Source organism: Garra rufa, chromosome 2 (genome assembly GCF_049309525.1).
Source record: "Garra rufa chromosome 2, GarRuf1.0, whole genome shotgun sequence".
NCBI classification, from domain to species: Eukaryota; Metazoa; Chordata; class Actinopteri; order Cypriniformes; family Cyprinidae; genus Garra; species Garra rufa.
This window is the reverse complement of record NC_133362.1, coordinates 1,145,009-1,168,482: the sequence shown is the minus strand read 5'-3', so window position 1 is coordinate 1,168,482 and position 23,474 is coordinate 1,145,009. Positions and strand designations below refer to the sequence as shown.

The following is a 23,474-nucleotide window of genomic DNA, read 5'->3' as shown; positions in this document are numbered from 1 at the left end:
TTTCAAGCTTTGTTTATTCATATTGAAATCAATTGACAGACAATATTGTTTGGAGAAAGGTTTGGTTAATACCTAATCAATATTTACTGTAATTACAAAAAGGGTTAAGGAAGTTTCATTCAAAATTATACACAGGATTTACCCAGAAAAATATTATTTGGTCAAATTAAAATCTGAAATTGATTTTAGTTGCTCCTTTTTATGTCAGTTGCCCTGAAACATTTATTTTGGCATTGTCCTTTTTGTAAAACTATTTTGGCAAAATATCTGTGATTTTTTTTATTGTACAAAATATTGATAATCATTTTGTTTTGTTATGGAAATATGTATTGTATTATTTATTCCCCCATACATCAGGATTTCCAATCATAAATATTCAACATGTTCGCGATCGGGGCGCCTTCAACGTTCTTCCAAGCAGATTCAGTCACTCTTAACACACCTTACACCACAAGGACATCTGATAAAATAATCTTTAGAACTACCAACATAATCAGACATTACCTAGGATTGTCGAAAGGGGAGAAATTGGCCCAAAATCAGCCGATTGTCTTGTGGTGTGTACCCAGCTTTAGTAAGCAATAATGAATCATGACGACTTGAATTAAAAACAAAAGAACTGCTTTACTGAAGTTTCGTTTAGGATTTATACAGGGATGAATTCACTTTGTGTTCACACACATACTCAGTTCTTTTTATTCTATCACACTCTCAGAACTGAACAGCATTATGAGCAACTATTCTTAAAGACTAACGGCTCAATAAATCACTATATTAACAGTTTCAGTTCTTATTATTGAAAAACAATTCATCAAACATTATACCAAGCATTTATAACTAATATTAATCTAATTTATTTCACAACATCCTCTCCCCTAAAGAACAACTGCTCATCAATATCTTAAGGATATATAAACTGAACAGGTCTTTCTTAACAGAGTCCTTCTGGATACGGATACATCTCTGTCAGGAAAGAAGCTCTTCCATTTTTCCTAATTTCCATGTTTGTCTTGGCATGTTGGCATCTCCGTTGAGAGCAATGTCACTCATCTTCAACTCACTAGGTTTCTGTGGGCTGCAGGAATGTGCAGATTTCAGGTCTAGCAAATAGTCTTTTCTCCAGTGATTCCACAGATTGGTCAAGAGTCTGTTTCTGTATCTCCACCTCCTTGTCATCTCCTCCTTACTCACAGTGAGATGATCATGGTCTGCAGAGAATGGTTTTGGTGGCAGTAAAGTTAGTCGTGTGTCGCAAAATATACATTTAGTCAGAACAGTTTTTATAAGTTGTCAGCTTCCCAAAATCCAATGTCTAATTCTGATTTGTACAAGAGTGTCTCTCAGACCAGAATGCATGGTAAGTTCATGGTTGTAATGAACCAGCAGCTCACAATATCTGCCTTTGCTAGGTAGAATCCATAGATGTTTTTCTCTGTAACTGAAGTCCAACTGTTGCAGTCTGCCTCCAACACACAGGAATTCATCGGCACCGAGAAAAAGTTTTTTTTTTTTTTTTTTTTTTTAATCTGAGTTCAGGGTTTCACCAGCCTTTATCAAACTAACCTCATGACTAAAGCTGCAAACGTGTGTCACTTTGGTCCAGTACTTCTCAGCCTCAAACATTTCTTCAGCAGTTCAACTCACCTCATCTCTTGAGCTTGAACTTGTATTGTGCACAAACCTCTTAATCCAAGCAGTGACCCGCAATACCTTCTTCAGTTTACTGTACTTCAGTAAATCTAGCACAGGCTTCATTTCACTTTGGTCGCTGCTGCTGCTGAGTTGCACAGTGATCTGCTGAACTTGTTTTAGTTCATTACTCACATCTTCTTCATCACTTTGATCTTCATCACTCTCTCACAGATTCAGTGTAGTCAGAAATGAAGGTCCTTTCCACCACAGTTTGCTCTTTTACAGGTTAGATACAGTCAGGCCTCTTGTGAGGAGATCTGCTGGATTGGCTTTGCCTTTACAGTGAGATCACATTGCAGGGTTGGTTAAGGACTGTATTTTAGTCACTCAGTTTGACACAAACTCTCTGATCCTGGTTTCTCTGTCTCTGGTGCAAGGTCATTCATCGTTATCTTTCATTTCTTCTACATCGACAGTTTATCATTCTTTTACAAAGGTCCATGCCAGCTGTGGACATAATCTGTTTGGCATCAGCAGTTATGGAGAAAGCATTCTCAGCATCACTTGCACTTGAGATGAAGTCATCCACATAAAGAGATTCGTTTATTATCTTCACTACCTCATGAAGCTGGCCTTTATATTCCTTCAAATGTTTTCTGACAGTTGCGGAGAGGAGAAATGGGCTGGAGAGACTCCAAACACCACCCTCATCATCCATAACACACGCAGCTTCTCACATGAGTCTTCATGAGGCGGTGCAGAGAGCCAGAGGAAACACAACACATCTCTGTTCTTCTCAGCAAAATAAATCTGCAAGAAATCCTTTTTGATATCTGCTGTCAGTGCAATCGAGATTTTGCAGTCTGATTTTTATTAATATAATGAGCAGATCTGGGTTCAGGTTAGGACCAGTAATAAGACAGTCATTAAGTGATGGAGAGCCAGTGTCATGTGATGAAGAATCAAGCACTACTCTGAGCTTGTTGTTACCTGATCTTCACAGAGAACAGCATGATGAGGAATGTAATATTTGTAACCTTCTCTTAAGGACCTCAAATCTTTTCTTTGCAATCCTGTCATTATCTGGGAGTTCTGGCTTGTCAGGTCGCCACAGCAGCTCAACTTCATATTGTTCATCTTTGTACTAAGTTGTCTTTTTAAACTTGTGAAGAGCCTCCTCTTCCTCAAGACTGTATGTCTTCTTCATGGTGATACTCAAGAGACTCTATTTGACCAGAAGGCTTTCAGACGCTCTGAAACCAGTGTCTCTTCAGTAACTTGTGTTTGCATGCAGGCTGCATCTGCAACACTGGACACTTTGACTGGACCCTGCTCTGACCATCCAAAGATGCTCTCAGTACTATGGTACGGTCTAAATCCTGACTGTAAATCCTCACAGATACAATTGAAGTTGTGAGGATACCTTTTCAGTTTCAGTCTGTAATTAATTAATTATTTGAGATCAAGTTGTGATTTTGTAATGAGAGGCTTAATAACAGCCAGTTTAAAGGTTTTTGGGGCATATCCTAAATGACAATGACAAATAATAATAATAATAAGCAGAAGAGGATCTATAACTTCTGAAAGCACCTTTTTTAGTAGCTTAGATGGTATAGAGTCTAACAAACATGTACATGTTGTTGGTTTAGATGATTTAACAAGTTTATTCAATTCTTCCTCTCCTATAGCAGAAAATGAGTGGAATTGTTCCTCAGGGGATCTAGCACACTATCTGATGTGATACTTCAGCTGACGGCTATGGTTGTAGTTTTATCTCTAATAGTATCGATATTGGAATTAAAGAAAGTCATAAAGTCATTACTGCTGTGCTGTTGGGCAATGTCTATGTTTGCTGATTATTTATTTTGGTTAAATTAGCCACTGTACTGAATAAAAACCTGGGGTTGTGTTTGTTTTCTTCTAAAAGAGATGGAAAGTAAGCAGATCTAGCAGTTTTTGGAGCTTTTCTATAATAGAAATACTTTTCTTCCATGCAATGTGAAGCACCTCTAGTTTCGTTTTCTTCCAGCTGTGCTCCATTTCCCGGGCTGCTCTCTTTAGGGCATGAGTGAGCTTGTTATACCACAGTGTCTGACTGCTTTCTTTAATCTTCCTTAAGCGTAGGAGAGCAACAGTGTCTGAAGTGGTGGAAAAAACAGAGTCAATAGTTTTTTTTACATCATCAAGATTTTCTGAGCTATTGGATATGCTGAGGAATTGAGACAGCTCAGGAAGATTATTTAGAAAGCAGTCTTTTGCATTAGAAGTGATGGTTCAACCATATTTGTTACAAGGAGCTGAATTTGCAGCTTTAGCTATATGGAGAATATACACAAGAGACTAGATAATGATCTGAGATATCATCACTCTGCTGCAGAATTTCTATGCCATTAACATCAATTTGGTGTTGATCGTATTAAATCTAAAGTATGTTTACGACAATAAGTAGATCCTGACGTGTTTTCAAAAAAAATGTTATGTCTATAATGCTGATCCCAATGCATATTTTTCATTGTCAACATGAATATTAAAATCACCAACAATTAAGACTTTATCTGCGACCATCACTAGCTCAAATAGAATATCAGCAAATTCTTTAATAAAAGTCTTCATGGTGCGCTGGTGGCCTGTATACAGTAGCCACAGAGGATTTATCATCAACACTTATTACTCTAGATAATGTTATATGAAGCATCATTACTTCAGACTTATCATACTTGAAACCAAACCTCTGAGAAATACTGAAAATATCACTATAAATTATAGCAACACCTAATACTTTTTAGCTTTTGGATGCGGCTCATGCTCATAACAGTAATCTTGAGGGGTTGACTCATTTAAAATAATGTAATCATCTGGTTTTAGCCAGGTTTCTGTCAAACAGAGCACATCTAGGTTATGATCGGTGATCATATCATTTACTAAAGGGAAAGAAAGGGATCTAATATTTATTAAGCCAAGCTTTATCATTTGTTTATCTTTGTTTTGTTTAGCTTTTATATTAATCCATTGACAACAAGAACAACACTCATTGCTCATGACTGAATAACATTTGTGTTCACAAGGATCACTCTATGTCTAATGAAAACAATGCAATTTTAGTTTACATTTGATTATTCAATTTCTGCACATGAACATCCTGCTTTTTTGTGCTATTGCTTATAATTTGCTTATTGTTAAATGTATCTGGTATTGACAATTTTGCTGTTATTCATCCAAAGTGTATCTTATATAAAGGGTCACAGGAGTATTGAATGATTATTGAAGTACAGCAGAGTAATATAGTGATGTATTACTATAATTATAATTAATAATGACTATATATAATATAGTCCTGAGGAAAGAGGACAAGGGAATGATCTGATTTCTGCAAACCTAAAATGTTCTATTTTCACAAAGAAAAGTTTTACTTGCTAACCAAAAACAAATGTTACAAACACATGTCCAATGTTTTAAAATCATAAAGAAATGCAACAGTAAGTCAATTCTAGTTCAAATTCTGGTTGGGAAGTAATCATTCGGAACTATTTGCAAATAATATTTAAAATATGCACACATCCACTTTTATTTGTATATGGAAAAGCGTTTTTTGTTATAACGTTTCTTGTCTTGTCACTTTCAGATTACATAAAAATTACATAAATCGCATAAATTATAATATCCATATTTACGAAAAAACTGTTTAAATCACAGGAATGTGCGCTCTGTGTCAGTGAACAACAAACCCCGCCCACTTTTACTTGATTGGCCATCTCAGTAATTTTGACATTGACGAGCGTTAGAGAGACAGCAGCCTAAACATGTCACTTTTACCTAAACATTGTTTTCCTAACAACAGACAGAGCGCTGTGTAATGGTGTACAGTAGAGCAGTGCAAACACAAAACTGGGATCCACAGATAGTGTTGCGCGTAGAGAATGCATGTGACGCCACTGGCAGAGGACGCGCAGGTGAGTCGACGCTGCAGGTAACTTTCGCTTTCATATTTCTCCGGAAGGACGTGTTTTCTTTAATATGTGTTTGATATCTTTATTTGTAAGGAAATTAAGTGGTTTCGTTGCTGTTTCGTGTGATTCATTTGATCATTTGTGTTCACATAAGATTATCATTGTGTATTTGAGTGAACATCACCGTCGTTCTGCTGTTTCTCCGACTCTCAGGATCCGTTCAGCTGAATTATTTGTTTGTCATTTCCACCCAGAGTAAGTGTTGGAGATCTCACTCTTCTGTCTGTTCTGCTTCATCATGGATGACCCACAAACACCCCGAGATGAAGATGTTTCTCCAGGATGCAGGTACTTTGATTAGATAGGCCTATATTAACCCTAAAAAGGTCAGGACAATAGAGGCATCAGGAAATTAATTAATTGCTATTTCGATTTTATTAGAACACAGATAATACAAATTAGTGATATATATATTTATTTATTTATTAAAAAATAGTTTTATTTTTACATTTTAATGTATCCCCCATGTCGCCTTTTTGCGTGTAAAAACTGATTGAAAACAGAATGCTTGTTTGGCAATCTGTGTTACAATATTTTAGCTAAAACAAATGTAAATATTTTTCGTAATAATGTGTTAAACAATAATGTCAATTTATGAATATGTTGGCCTACTGAATCGTATTTAATACACAAATATCTAGGGCCTATAAATTATTAACATTATCAAAACTTTGCTCATAAACCTGTTGTACATGATCTACTTCATGCCCTCTGCTTGATAGGTCATGCACTCCATATTTTTTATATTGTGAATGTAAGAATAACTTTTATATTGTTAGTAATAATTCAAGTTGAACATGTCCAGCTTGGGTTTTGCTGATTATGCATATGTAATTTTTGTATGTTAAAAAACGATTAATGTTTATTTTTTGTAAGCTTAAAAGTAAATGTTGAACATGACATGACATGATCTCTCAACAATCAATGCATTGTAATTAATTGCATATATGAGCCATACAATCTTGATGCATAAAATACGATACTAAACAAAAACACATATGCAAAGAATATATGTTTTTGTAGGTTTTTATACTCAAGTTTGCATGTGTTTTTGTTGAATTTCTTATTTCATAGATACATATACAGTGTGTGTGTATGTGTATATACATGCCTGAAAAAAATCTATGTATTGTTAAGCTAAAACTAAATTCAGTATTGCTAACTAAATGAATAATAATTTAATGATTTACAATAAATTGTAATTTAAAAGTTTAAAGTATTGAACTGATTTTCTAAAATAGGCTACAAAGTATTAAGTCTATAGGCCACAGAGTGTATATGTAAAAATATCTTGATTTACACCCCTTAATGGGCGATGAATAAACTGAGAAACAAACATTTAAAGGCGGATTATGAAAACTGTAAAAACTAAATTAATAACATTTCAACATAAACATATGTTAATGCTTAACAACAACTTTTTAAACATGGAAGTCCACTAAACATATTGTAAATATGTGAAATACATCAACTTTTATGTGAGGGTTCTACAGGAGTAATGATGTTTTTAAATGCTGCCTGTGAGCGAAACAAATATTTTTTTTTAAACAAAATACAATATAACCTCCTTACATGAATGTCATTAAATGTGTTCAGCAGAAGAGAACAGAGTCAGAGCTGTGTGTCATATTTATCTTGTGTTTTTGTTTTATATTAGGTATTCATGTTATTATGGTATTCATATTAGTTGTTATGCGTCTATGAAAGAACTTTAGCTTGTGAATGTAATATTTTTGTACATTAACAGTTAATATTTATACAGTAATTCAAAGGATTCTTTGTTATAGTTCAGATCATCAGAAGAAATCTGAACCAGAGCCCAGCTGTGTGTCTATGAGGAGTGATGCTTCTTTGGATCGTCCAATTGATTTTAAGAGTGATGACACAAGGTTTACTCTCCATTATTAAATTGTTTTGTAATAGATCTGATTATAGTATGATATTTTAAATTAATTAATAATTCATTTTTATAAAAATCTAAGAAATCTGAGAAAAATGTCACCAATGTTAGAGTCTTTGATTCTTGATTTAAGGTCAATCCTGCCACCCAGATCAGTAACAAAACCCATCTGTAAGAAATATGACCAGCTTATGAATCAACCACAAGACAGCACGTATCCTGGTGTAAGGTAAACTGGGATTTTTTTAATGCAGTGCATCATCACACATTACTCAAATACATCATTAATAACTGACACATTTCATAAACAATATGATATGTTCAGTGTCTCATAACACTGAAAAAAATAATACATTTACCTCTGTAACTCATGTAATAATGTGGTGTTTTAATTTTCCAGGCATAAAGTTCTCAACACGTTTAGATCAAATCTGATGAAGAAGTTTGAGTGTCAGTATGAGGGAACAGCGTTGCAGGGAAAGCCAACACTCCTGAATGAGATCTACACAGAGCTCTACATCACAGAGAGTGAGAGTGGAGAGATCAGTAATGAGCATGAGGTGAGACAGATTGAGACACAATCCAGGAGAGCAGCAACAGAGGACACAGCCATCAAATGCAATCACATCTTTAGACCTTTACCTGGACAAGACAAAGCCATCAGAACTGTGCTGACAAAGGGAGTCGCTGGCATTGGAAAAACAGTCTCTGTGCAGAAGTTCATCCTGGACTGGGCTGAAGGGAAAGAGAATCAGGACGTCCAGCTCATATTTCCACTTCCTTTCAGAGAAATCAATCTAATGAAGAACAAAACACTCAGTCTTTCAGATCTTCTTCATGTCTTTTTTCCTGAAACTAAAGAAATTGAAATATCCGGTGATGAATATAAAATGCTGTTCATCTTTGATGGTCTGGATGAGTGTCGTCTGTCTCTGGACTTTAAGAGTAAAGTGAAACTGTGTAATATATCTGAATCAGCCTCAGTGGATGTGCTGCTGATGAACCTCATTGTGGGGAATCTGCTTCCCTCTGCTCTCATCTGGATCACCTCCAGACCAGCAGCAGCTGATCTCGTCCCCTCTGAGTGTGTCCATCGAGTGACAGAGGTACGAGGATTCAATGAGCCACAGAAGCAGGAATACTTCAGGAAGAGAATCAGTGATCAGAGTCTGGCCAACAGGATCATCTCACACCTGAAGTCATCCAGGAGCCTCTACATCATGTGCCACATCCCAGTGTTCTGCTGGATCTCAGCCGCTGTTCTAGAGAAGATGTTGAGTCAAGCAGAGAGTGGAGAGATTCCCAAGACTCTCACTCAAATGTACACACACTTTCTGATCCTTCAGACCAACATCAAACGTGAGAAGGACTATAAGAAGAAGGTGACAGATGAAGACATGATCCTCAAACTGGGGAAAGTGGCCTTTGAGCACCTTGTGAAAGGCAACCTGATCTTCTATGAGGAAGACCTGAGAGAGTGTGGCATTGATGAGACAGAAGCATCAGTGTACTCAGGATTGTGCACTCAGATCTTCAGAGAGGAGTTTGGCTTGTATCAGGGGAAAGTCTTCTGCTTTGTTCATCTGAGCATTCAGGAACATCTAGCAGCTCTATATGTGCACCTCTCCAGGACAAACCACAGCAGAAATATGATTCACCAAATCACCAAACAGAGATATCGGTCTAAAGTGAAGTTTTTTTTTCAACATGTTTCATTATCTGAGCTGCATCAGAGTGCTGTGGATGAGGCTCTACAGAGTAAAAATGGACATCTGGATCTTTTCCTAAGATTCCTTCTGGGTTTGTCAGTGGAGTCTCATCAGATTCTCCTACAACGAATAATGAAGATTAAAAGAAGCAGCTCTGACAGCAATGAGAAAACAGCTGAGTTCATCAAGATGAAGATCAGGACCATTGACTCTCCAGAGAAATCCATCAATCTGTTCCACTGTCTGAATGAACTGGGTGATCGTTCACTAGTGGAGGAAATACAACAGTATCTGAAATCTGGAAATTTAGGTGCAGCCAATCTCTCTTCATCTCAGTGGTCAGCTGTAGTTTTTGTGTTGTTGACATCAGAAGAGGAACTGAATGAGTTTCGTCTTGATAAATTTGTTAAAGTAAATAATAAGACTGGAAATATGAAAGTTCTTCAGAAGTTGCTGCCTGTGATTAAAGAATCCAGATCAGTTCAGTAAGTATCAATGAGAACAATCACTTCACTGGTAAAACATTAAGAAAATCAAAGTTAAAAGCTCCTAAATTCTAAGTGCTGTAGTTATTATTTTAGTGGTCTGCTAAAGTGGTATATATATATATGTATGTATGCATTTTACAGAATGGCATCTGGAATGACAAACGCTAGACTCAAACTTATATTAAACACATGAACTATCTGACAGTTCACGGTCCAACGTGTGGATTATTGTTAAAACAGTTAGAAGAGGAATAACATTAATTTAACGGTTACTCAATAACAATAAAATTTTACCTAATTAATAGATAAATGCTGATTTAATCCAGTCTTCACTTCTGTGTGTGTGTGTGTGTGTGTGTGTGTGTGTGTGTGTGTGTGTAAGTGTTAATTTTCCCATGAAACTTACATGGGCATTTTTTATTTTCTCAAGGTATGAATTTATTTAATTATATTGGAATTGCGAGTTGTTGTTTATGACAGCAAGTTGTTTGATAGTGTTTCACCTGTATGATTTTCATCTCTCTACAGGTTGAGTGATTGTGGCGTCACAGATGAAGGTTGTGCTGCTCTGGCTTCAGCTCTGAGATCAAACCCCTCACACCTGAGAGAACTGAATCTGTCTGAGAATAAAGTAGGAGATTCAGTGAAGCTGCTTTCTGATGTACTACAGAATCCTCACTGTAAACTGAAGATACTGCAGTAAGATCATATATGACTCACACATGCTATTTTGTGCATAATACCATCAGGACAGATCTGCATAAGACAGATATTTTGCTTAAAATACAGATATAGTGCATACAGGAAATGTTATTTATCATGCTTGAATGAGACCTTTTTTCAATGTTTTATGATCATGTTTAGTGTTTTGTGACATTTTAGACTTCTGTCCAATGATCAATCAAACATTGATTTGTGCTTTAAGTTTGTACTTTATCTTTAATAATGGATTCACAGCTAAACTGTTCTGATCTGAGAGAGTGAACAGTGTGTGATTGTTCTCTACAGGTTGAGTGATTGTGGCGTCACAGATGAAGGTTGTGCTGCTCTGACTTCAGCTCTGAGATCAAACCCCTCACACCTGAGAGAATTGTGTCTGTCGTGGAATAAACTAGGAGATTCAGTGAAGCTGCTTTCTGATGTACTACAGAATCCTCACTGTAAACTGAAGACACTGTGGTAAGATCATATATGACTCACTGTAAAGTAAACTGTATTTGAAATAAATTTGAAAACTTAGAACATTTTTAAAGAACAAAACTACAAATCCAACCACAAAATAAATTTTAAACACAATGGTAAATCTGAACACATAAGACAGAAAACACAGGTGTGGATGTTTGTGTGTCTGTTTGTGAGTCCTGTGATGAACTGGCCATTCATTCAGAGAGTCCCTCACCTGAGACCTGAGATGCTGGAATAGACTCCAGCCCCAAACCTGCAGAGGATAAAGCAGATTGGAAAATGGATAGATGTTATTGCGTAATGTTTTGTAATGGAATGCGATACACAAATAATATCTCACAATGAGGGTGATCCCAGATTTTACTATCTTTGATGATGGAGGAGAAACCTGTAAAACACACACACACACACACACACACACACACACACACACACACACACACACACACACACACACACACACACACACACACACACACACACACACAATATCTCCACCATACTAATACAGATCTAAGTAGTGAATAGTGTCATTAATAAAACAGATTTAGCATTAAAAGAGACATATCTATATCAGCTAAATATTTATATTCCTTGAATGAGACTTTGGATGTTTAATGATCATGTTTTGTCTTCTGTGACAATTTAGACTTCTGTCCAATGATCAATCAAACATTCATTTGTGCTTTAAGTTTGTACTTTATCTTTAATAATGGATTCACAGCTAAACTGATCTGATCTGAGAGACTGAAGAGTGTGTTGTTGTTCTCTACAGGTTGAGTAATTGTGGCGTCACAGATGAAGGTTGTGCTGCTCTGGCTTCAGCTCTGAGATCAAACCCCTCACACCTGAGAGAACTGTATCTGTCTAGGAATAAAGTAGGAGATTCAGTGAAGCTGCTTTCTGATGTACTACAGAATCCTCACTGTAAACTGCAGATACTGCGGTAAGATCATATAACTCCCACAGGAAGGTGCCATAGAATGGAAAACTGTATTTACCTTGTCATAGTTGAATAATAACATTTTTGTACATGGACATGACATACCGTGAGTCTCAAACACCGCTGTTTCCTCCTCCTCCTCCTTATAGAAATCTGGTGTTTACAAAAGACCACTGAAAAGTAGGCTAATCCTAGCATAACAGCGACTATGACGTAATAGTCTCAGGATCATGAATAGTTATGCCCCCAACATTTGCTTAGCTCAATCAAACGAAGTTCTGCATCTAAGCTATTGTGAAAAAACAAAAGCTAGGACAATAACGAAAATGGCAGATCACAGGAATAAATGTTATGTTCCAGGTTGTGCAGGGGATGTTAAGTGCAGGGATGGGTTGGTGTCTGTACTCAGAAAGTCAAGGAAAACAAATAAGGTGTTCTTATAAAATAAAGCCAGCCACTGAAGGGACATGGTTAGCTTATTACTAGCGGTAGCCTGTTACAATGCAGTACATAAGATTTCACTTACCACATAAAAGGAGAGATTACTGCGCGAATGATGGTGAATGATTTACAGATCCTGAGCATCAATAACAAGCATCTAAACTTGTAAAATATGTGGTGTTGGACTTTCAAATAGTCCTTTGCGTGTTCAAAAATGGTCCAGGAGTCAATCAATGAAAGTTTAAAGTTTTATTAAGTTCAGCAATAGGAGAAATCAAGAGTAACAACAGCGCTGTTGGAGAAGCTCAATCGCTCTAAGTTCCCTAAGTGCTTCTGAAAACAGATGTTTTTTTCCAGCACCCACATACAGCTCATACGTTCTGTTAAACCTTCAAAAGTATCTGTTCTTATCTATGCAGGCCATAACAGGACGTGCTATCCTCAGCAGTCTGCAACATTTTTCTGCCCTGAGCACATAATATCTTAGTTAACCCTTTCAGACAGTTTCACAGTAATTAGCACTCTATAGTTTAATTATTAAAGCCTTCTTATGCAATGGAAAATATATAAAACATATTTAAACTGAAAAGTACCACAGTGGCAAGTACTGCCGCTGTAGTATAACATTAACCAGAGCACGTGTGATCACAAAAGTAAAAGTAAAATGATTGTGCAATCAAAACAGCAGTTTCAATGAGCTGCATATTAATAGTGGCTCAAGCTCATGATTAAATGTATATTTTCCTCCGTGTGTGAGCTACTGAAATAAGCCGCTCTGGGAAACAGCCAATCAGAGCAGAGCTCATCATTAATATTCACGAACCTTCTAAATAAGGTAATAACAAACCATTACATTCTAGGGACAAATCCTAGGGTTGTAAATGGACTTGTAAAACCGTTTATGGAGAAGTTTTGTCCTTTCCTATGCCATATACCTTCTATGTAGATATCAGACAACAATTTAAAATATTGTATTAATGCATTCTATGGCACCTTTAAAGCAAATATGAAGTGTTCAGCCTCAGCTATACTATTAAAATAAAGATCATTGCAAAAGTCATTGGTTCTGCTCTTCACTGTAGTTTATATGTAGATGATCTCTGTATTTGTTACAGAAGTAAGTACATGAATACCATCAAGTGAAAAATCCAACTGAAGATAAAATACAATCTTGGTCAACACAAACAAAAACAGTTTGTATGCATTTCTGGCAGGCAGGGGCCACTTATGCTTTTAGGAGGCACGCTAACATTTGTTATGATTATTTTTCAGTCATTTTTCACTTTTTCATTAATGTTTTCTCTAGAAGCAAACTAATAATCTAATAAAACAAGTTCAGCTCAAATTAATGACATTATGTCCTTAGGATTTTTTCTCTTCATTTTAACTGCAAATGGGAAAATTATGAAAATGTGTAAATAAAAAGTGGTCTCTCAAATACCCCACAAGTAATATACAGTAATATACAGAATAAGCTGTATGAATTACTTGATTTGTGCTGATTTGTCTTTAGGAATGACAGACCATTTATTTTAATTATAAGACAAAAGTGCGTTTTATCAAACATTTACCACAATAAATTTGTTACATTTATCTCATTTCATTAACAAAATAAATTTCTTTAATTTAAGAAATTCATGTTACACGTTCTCTTGCAGCAGCTGATTCTTTGTATACCCACGAGTCACGCCTGCTTTAACTTATATGCAGATTCAAGCATCATTACTGTCGCCTGCAGGACAAACTGTGTATTGCACCCGAAAATGCTCTGTTGTAGTAAAAAAAATCCAGAAATCCCAGTTTTAAAGGGGTCATCGGAAGCCCATTTTCCACAAGTTGATTTGATTTATTTGGGTCTTAATGAGAAGTCTATAACATACTTTACTTAAAATTTCTCTGTGTTAGTGTAAAAAACACCCTTTTTACCTGGTCAAAATTAGCCCTTTTCAGAACGAGTAGTTTTGTTGCATTTGCCTTTAAATGTTAATGAGCTCTGTTTGCCCCGCCCCTCTCTTCTGTAGGGACTGACAAGCTGTAATGTTTACTTTAGATGCATTTAGCCACGAAACTTGCTAACTAGCACATTATTAAGAAAGGTGATTTGCAAATATGCATTAAAAACCCTTATACTCTTCTGCTGTGGGTGAAGCTGCATCACAAATTATTTGTGTGAACAAAGACGCATTTATGTAGATCTCCGGGCGCATTTCCTTTCTAAAACAAAAGTAACTTTAATCATCTGCGTCTTCAGAGGCTCAGATGTCAGGAGTAAAAGATGACTGCTTTGTTCATTAATACATTATTAGATGAAACAAGAAAACACCTCAATCAAGACATTCAGTCTTTCCCTGCACCAGCATTGACACAGTGGTGGTCAGATCCATCTTTATTTCACTATGAAAATATATCTTAAATTTATCTCTGAGTATTTGTTCAGTTCTGAAGCACATGACAGTTTCAAACACCTCCATTGAGCATCAACATGCATAAACCTCAATCTATCAGCAGCAGTGTGGCAATGCTTGTCATTATATCTCCTCTCCTGCTTCAGTAATAAACTACAGACACTTCAACTACAACTCAGATTGTGTGATTGTTCTCTACAGGTTGTGGTATTGTGGCGTCTCAGATGAAGGTTGTGCTGCTCTGGTTTCAGCTCTGAGATCAAACCCCTCACACCTGAGACAACTGAATCTGTCTGGGAATAAACTAGGAGATTCTAGTAGGAAGTTACTCTCTGATCTGAAGGACAATCCACATTATAAAATGGAGATATTATACTATTGTAAGTGTTTGTTTATTTAAAGTTTCTAAATTGAGTAACAGTCCTCATGTGTGTGCAATCGGAGAATATTAGACAATAATTCAGCTCCACATTAGTCTCTGTACTTTAAACTGTGTTTAATTCTGAGATATGACTGATTTATGAATATTATGAATATTTTCATCTCTTACAGATTTTCTAAATGACGGTAGTTGTTGATCATTTACTGTTATTAATCTATGATCAGTTTATTCATAGCTCTGTAATATAATTATACTATATGTTTTTCTGAGCTGGATCAGCTGATGTGATGTGACAGCAGTATTGTCTCATACTCATTTGTAACTGTCTGTGTGTTTTATTGCAGGACTCTCAGTATTTAGACGTCAGTCCAGTTTTCTCAGGATGAGCTGATGGTGAATAAGGAGCCGCTACAGAGACGTCACAGTCTCACAATCAACAGAGACTGAGTGGTGGAACCACCCAAAAAATTTGGGAGTTTTCTTTAAAAAAGTCTTTATGCCATTTTTTTTCAGTAGATGCTTTTTAAGGACTTTTTCACTAAAACATTAATGGGTAGACTTTAGTGTAAAACACTGTCATGAATTCATTGTACTCCCATTTGTAAAAGACAAATTCATTGTTTTATAAAGAAAGCAGAAAATAAGTTTAGAATGACAGAAAGACTCATCTGATATAATCTAGAGATGACAGACTGAAGATGTGTGATATAATATCACATTCTTTTATCGCCAAACTTTATAGAGACTTTAAAGAGTCATTACCCCATACAAAACTCAGATAAACACTGGCACTTGAATATTTCGTTTCCCAGCAGTGACTGTCCACTTCAGAAACAGACTTGATTTCAGATGCATTTAACCCATATTGGGCTTATATTATAAACTGTAAAAGCATGATGCATCAAATATGACATGTAATACAAACACTTGTTTTAAGCCAATCCCTAATCCTAACCCTAATTATTGAATAATAATTATTATAACCCAGTACTTAAATGTAATTACACTGTAACAAGGTCACATTAAAATAAAGTGTATTTTTTTCAATACATTGTCTAAAGGTTCAATAAACCGTTTCATTTTTTTAAAAAATGTTGATTTTTCTGACTACTAGACTTTACAGGGACCAAAAAACAATGAAAAACCTGGGCAACAGCGGTAAATTTAAGTAGAATACTTGATCTGCCTGTTCTATTCTCTTCTATTCTTTATCTCTTGAAATACTCTCTAAACCTGATGCAATAACAAACAAAGGCGGTTTGACTGTGTTGCGACCCCAAAAGGATCGCCGCAAATAAGGAGAAGACGAGCACTCTTGCGTTGAAAAACATCTAAACTTTATTTAACCATCAGATCTAAAAACCCGTCTCGAGCAATACGGGCAGAGCACAAAAAGTCCGGAGAGCTGTCTCAGGTTTCCACTGAACGGCCACCTCCTTTCGACGCACGCGACGAGAAGTTTTATCAACCAAGAACTGCCTGCACACCGGTGTTTCCAATCACGCAGCAATCATCCGAGCACCTGCACAGATTCAGAAACAACAAACGCACACGCAACCCAGGAAACGACCAAAAGTGTCATCACACCCTCCCCCATAAGATAAAACCCCCAGCACTTATTGCTAGATTTACTGTGTGCAATATACCTCCCCTTAGCCACAGCATCATCGTCTCTTAGCACTAGTCCCCTGGGAAGAAAAACAAAAAACAAGCACAAATCATAGAAAAAAAAAACACATCAACTTCAAGACATAGGGGCACGGGACAGGGCATCTGCCAAAATATTTTCCGACCCCTTTATGTGGCGGATATCCAAATTATAAGGTTGCAGAAATAACGACCAACGCATCAATCGTTGGTTAGGATTCTGAAGAGTTGTCAAAAACGTCAAGGGGTTATGATCACAATAAATCACAACAGGTTTCCCTCCCCCTCCCACATAAACATCGAAATGCTGGAGTGCCCAAACCAAGGCCAATGCCTCTTTTTCAATAACCGAATAGTTAGACTGATACGACAAAAATTTCCTCGAAAAGAAACATACTGGACGTTCAATTCCTTCATCATCATCCTGTAACAGGACAGCTCCTGCTCCTACTTCACTAGCATCTACATGCATTTTAAATGATCTATCCCACTGGGGAGCGGCAAGGACTGGAGCACTAATAAGCAACGCTTTCACATTTTTTAAAGGCGTGTTGACAGGCTGAACTCCAAATAAATGTACGTGATGCTTTCAACAAATCGGTCAAGGGAGCAACAGTTTCCGAAAAGTTTCTACAAAAATTTCGATAATATCCCACCATCCCAAGGAAGCGCATTAGCTCCCGCTTGGTAAAGGGTGCAGGATACTTCTCAATCGACTCAATTTTTACATTCAGCGGTCGAACAACACCATGACCCACGATCTTACCCAGGTAGGTCACCGTGGCCCTAGCGAACTCACACTTCGCTAGGTTCACGGTAAGACCAGCCTCCTTCAAGCGCTTAAACAAAAACTGAATTCGGGACAGATGTTCCTCCCACGAGTCGCTATACACTAAAGATCGGCGCTCAGTTTTACGATCATATAAACGCTTCATTTTCTGTTGCGTTTGTGTTACATTCACCTTCGCCAATTTAACAGCCTCAAACAATCGTCTTTTAAAACCATTAACATATTCAACCAACTTCTTCGGCGGATCGGAAGGAACCCAGCCATCCCGTAGGACAGCTAATGGTCCACGGACAGTGTGCCCAAAAACAAGTTCATTTGGGCTAAACCCAGTACTCTCATGAGTTGCTTCTCTGGCCGCTAACATAAGCCAAGGTAAGCCCTCCTCCCAGTCTCGCTCCAATTCTGTACAATAAGCACGTAACAGCGATTTCAGTGACTGGTGGAAGCGTTCTAAGGAACCTTGGCTCTGAGGATGATAAGCTGTCGACATATTATGCTTAATATTAAGTTGCCTCAAAACTTCCTTAAACACTCCCGAGGTGAAATTTGTACCCCGATCTGACTGTAAAATTTTAGGTATTCCAAATACAGACATAAATTGGGACAAAGCTTTCAACACAGACTTTGATGTGATCGATCGCAATGCAAAAGCAGCAGGGTACCGTGTGACCTGACACATAATGGTCAATAAATACTCACTACCAGATTTAGAGCGAGGTAAAGGACCAACACAATCTACAATTAAGTGATTGAACGGCTCAGTCACAACAGGAATTGGTCGTAATGGAATAGGCTTTGGATTCTGATTCGGTTTACCAGACAACTGGCATGTGTGACAGGTCTTAATATATTTGGAAACATCACGTTTCAAACGAGGCCAAAAAAAATTACGCATTATTCGATCGTAAGTCTTCTTTACTCCAAGGTGCCCCGATAAATCATCATGAGCAAGACTTATTACCTTCGAACGAAATGGCGTTGGCACCACTACCTGAATGACCGGTTCCTTCAAGGAAGCCTTAGCCTGAGGTGTCCATTTCCTGATCAGGACCCCTTCACTAATGAAGTATCCTTGGGCAGCACTGCAATCCGACATCACCTGTGAAAATAGTGCATTCAGGGTAGAATCTGTCTTTTGTTCCTTAATTAACTCACCCCGTGACACGGAGAGAAGAGTACTCGGCCACGAAACAACTCCTGTCTCCGAAGAAGAGTCCACACTCTGTGTAGTCACCGCTGAACGACTGACAGCCCGGGTAACCACACATGCTGAAAAAACATCAGGTAAACTCTGCACACTCTCATCAATCTCTTCCACAGACACAGGTTTCGATGAAACAATTAAAGGTGGAGACGCATCCCTCCAGACCCGTTCTCCAGCCAGATTATTCCCCAAAATAACAACCGGAAGGGCTGGTCTCACTCCCAATGCAACTTCTCCTTGAATTAAATCAGAATCTAGGAAAACTCTATGCAATGGCACAGACATTTTAGTTAATCAAATTCCACAAATTAACAATGAATCACCAGTAAAAGTCTCCCTTGAAAAAGGCAAAACTGACTCCAAAATGAATGAGGCAGAGGCACCAGTGTCCCGTGAAATTTTAACTGGAATTTTATCACCTTCCGGGAGAGACACAAAACCATCAGAGACAAAAGGTGAAAAACTGGAATTTACACAACCCATTTCACTCATTCCTTTAATATTTGACATAAGGAAAGGAAGACTCAAGTCATTGGCTGCAGGCACTAAAGCAGCCAACGCTGTAGGCTGTGTCACTGCATAACGGTTTCGACCCTTTGACTGAAGTACCGGACAATCTTTCTTCCAATGCCCATAACCTAAACAGTAATTACAAATTAGAGCCGAATCAGTTTTGTCAGCAAATTTCGTATTCATATAGCGTGTAGCTGTCGGCATATTCACAGGTTGCATAAGACGAGAAGTAACCTTTTCGCTACATTCATTTTTCAAACGACTCGCATCAATACAAGACTTGTGTATCAAATCGTACTCATCAGCTAAAGCCGCCGCTTCAGCTGCAGTAGACACATTACGCTCTGCAATATAAATAGCGGTTTGATTTGGAAGCGTGTTCTTAAACTGCTCCAAGACAATCAAATCAACAAGATCTTCATAAGATTTGACAGCCGACGCATTACACCAACGCGTAAACAGCAACTCTATCTCACGAGCCAATTCTGTATGTGTCTGAGCGGACCGTTTTCTTAACTCACGAAATTTCTGGCGATACGCCTCGGGCACCAATTCATATGCATTAAGGACCGCATTTTTAACTTTGTCATAATTTTGACTATCGGCCCAGCTTAAAACAGAATAAGCTTTCTGTGCTTTACCCGTCAGAACACATTGTAACATTAAACATCGTTCAGTTTCGGGCCAATTTAGTTTATCCGCTACTCGTTCAAATAACACGAAAAAGGTATCCACATCCTCCTCATTAAACAAAGGCATCAGCCGCAAACTGGCTGCCACATTAAAGTTAGTAGCTGACGGCCCACTCTCTGCTACCTCATATAAATCACCATCACTCAACAATGTTCTTACCTTTCCTTCTTTCATAAGGTCCAAACGTTGTTGCTGCAGATCCAATTTCCTATTTTCTACGGCCTGCTGTGCCAAAACGGTCTCCTGTTCTAATTTTCGTTTCTCAATTTCCATCTTAAACTCTATCTTACGATGTTCCAATTGAAGAAGTGCTAACTCTTTTTGTTGCTCAAAAGTTAAGACAACCGAAGACGACGCAGTAACCGGCAACCCTGATTCAGCCGTAGATGACATAATTCCTTTATTTATAAAAGCCGCTTTTAAAACAGTACGAATATTCTCTTTCAATTTTTTATCATTCGTGGAAAGGACAATATCATAATGTGTTGCAATCACAATCAATTGATCCTTCGTTAACAAATTTAAAAATTGCTCAGACGGATTTTCAATAAATTCACTTATCTCGATTGAAGTCATTTTCAGTCACTAATTCAATATCCAAGGTTTTTAAAATTAAATCCTTACCATCACAGCTGTCAAAAAAAAAAAAAAAAATACATAAATACCCTGAAGATTGAGTTTCACATCCTACCTATACATAAATCTAACTAAGTAGACCCTAGTCTTCAAGCATACAGTGGCGGGTTTTTATGCACCTAATACCGCAAGCTGAGAAGAACAACCAATTACTTGGCGATTCTCTCAAACCTCGGCGTGCTCCCGAGACTAAGCTCCAACCACCGATCTGCTCAAAAATAACAAACTAAAAAAAAAAAAATTTTCGACATACCACAAAAGGGTATGCCACTTAATCCTATCAGCGAAACCAATCTCAGGGCACTCCAAAATACGATACAGCTGTGATGAAGGAAACCACTTAACAACGCAAATGCACTCGTTTCTCCAATAGTTTTTAACAAAAAAAAAAAAAAAAAAACCTATTTACAAAAAATATACTACAAATATACTAACAAATTCAGAATACCAAAAAATCTTTCTACCAAACAAATCCAACTAAGACTAAATCGCCAAAATTACATTCTTAACCAAAGAACAAAAAAACCAAAACAAAAATTATTAATTTAGAACGAGCCCCCATTTGTTGCGACCCCAAAAGGATCGCCGCAAATAAGGAGAAGGCGAGCACTCTTGCGTTGAAAAACATCTAAACTTTATTTAACCATCAGATCTAAAAACCCGTCTCGAGCAATACGGGCAGAGCACAAAAAGTCCGGAGAGCTGTCTCAGGTTTCCACTGAACGGCCACCTCCTTTCGACGCACGCGACGAGAAGTTTTATCAACCAAGAACTGCCTGCACACCGGTGTTTCCAATCACGCAGCAATCATCCGAGCACCTGCACAGATTCAGAAACAACAAACGCACACGCAACCCAGGAAACGACCAAAAGTGTCGTCACAGACTGCTTGTAGTGTCTGTCCAGTGGACAGTGTCCACTCAATGTTTGACATGAGACAGTGTTTGTGGTCATGCTGTGGGCTGAAGAGCAGTCATCCTGCTGAGTGTCTTCTTGAGGAGTGATACTGATTTTACAGTTGCTGAACAGAGGCCTGTCAAACTCTGAATTACCGTATTAACAAAACACGCTTCACACTGAGACTTCATCCCCAAAGAGTCCATTAGATGTGCAATTGCAAACCAATGTACTAACCAGCTGGGAACAAAAGAGCTCGCTGTAATTGACTCAATTCAGATTGCTGTTAGAAAATGTATTGGTGAGTTTAAAAACTGATAAATCAAAAGTGATTTTCTGAGCTCATTCAAACTTTCAGCACATATACTTTCACCTCAGATGCACTACTGGAAATCTCACAGTTAATCTTAGTCTTTGAAGCGCATTTAATGAGACAAACCCTGTCTTTAATATCTGCATCTCATTAGGCTCTGGGTTATAAAATTCCAAACATCAAGGGAAATTTCAGATTAAGACTGTGATTAAAACCTTTTTTTTTTCTAGCGATGGATGATGAACTGAGAGGGTAGGGAAAAAAAGAAAGGAAAAAATATATATATATACAGTTGCAATCAAAATTATTCAACCCCCTTGACCTGCAAGACATTTTCCTGCAGAGAACAACATTTTGTGAAAACAATTCAACAAAGGCATCAGTAAACTATTAAAGAAAGTTTATTAATACACTTGAGTAATTCTGAGAACGTAAGTTGATGAATAATTAAAAAAAATCGAATTGGCTCTAAACATTCATGTTCAAAATTATTCAACCCCTGAAAGTAAATTAGGTGTAGAATCTTTTATTCTTTAAAACCACCAATAAACACTGCCTGGAAGTGCTTAGATGCTTCTGTCACCTTTCTGCTGCAATCTTGGGCCATTCCTCCCCTGAAAAAGCTTTCAGATCACTGATAATCTTTGGTTTTTACTTTGCCACTGCTTGCTTCAAATTCAACCATGTATTTTCAATGAGAATTAAATCTGGAAACTGAACAGGCCACTTTAAAACGTTCTATGACTGATTCCTAAACCAAGCGTAAGTAGATTTGAACGTATACTTTGGGATGATTGTCCTGCAGGAAAGTCCATTGATTATTAGCTTCAGACGTTGCACAAAAGGCATCACAATGTTTGCCAAAATGGTCTTATACTTTCATAAATCAATGATATCCTTTGTATGGTCATGTTTTCCACTTCCTGCTACAGTAAAACAACCCCATAACAGGACTGGCCCACCTCCATGTTTGATGATGGAGATGGTGTTCTTCTGCGTATAAGCTTTGTCTTTTTTGCACCAGACATAATGCTGATCCATACGTCCAAAAAGTTCCAGTTTGGACACATCACTCCATAAAACAATCTTCCAGAACTCCACAGGTCTATCCAAATGAATTTTGGCATGTTCAAAGCAGCCTTTTTGTTCTTCTTTGTCAAGAATGTTATTCAGCCAGATTCCTCAACATGAAGACTACACTTGTCTAGTGTTTATCTTATTCACAGCATTGAAATATTTTTCCTCCTTTCGTCGGGTCATCTTGCAAGTCTTTGGCTGTACATTGCAAGTCTTTCTCAGTTGATCTGATCAAACATTTTATGATATTGTGCTTTTTTTGTTCAACAGCCTCAAAGGTTTTCTGGTTCAGCACACTTTAATCTAAGGAATACGGCTGCCAGCTGTGTCTCTAGGAACTTGTAATGTCTTAGAAATCTTCATGTAGTTTTAGACTTTCTAATATAGCAAACTATTTCTTCTCTATTAATTTTGTGTGAGCTTTGTTGACTTTACCATATTTGCTACTCACCTTCAGCACATGCATGGGCTAAGAGTATACTATGTGTAACACCCCAAGCTAATTCCATTTTTAATAAGTTTGCAAAGGCTTAAGACAATTTTTTATGACAATTTTGTTCTTTACCATAAAAATAACTGTCTTAAAACAGCAATGTTGAATAGGGGTTGAAT

General features: G+C 37.3%; 1 pseudogene; it reads left to right on the top strand.

Annotated features, from left to right (window-relative positions):
• The first annotated feature begins 5,549 nt into the window (after nt 1-5,549).
• On the top strand, nt 5,550-8,701 carry LOC141325786 (NLR family CARD domain-containing protein 3-like; annotated as a pseudogene).
• Nucleotides 8,702-23,474: the final 14,773 nt, after the last annotated feature.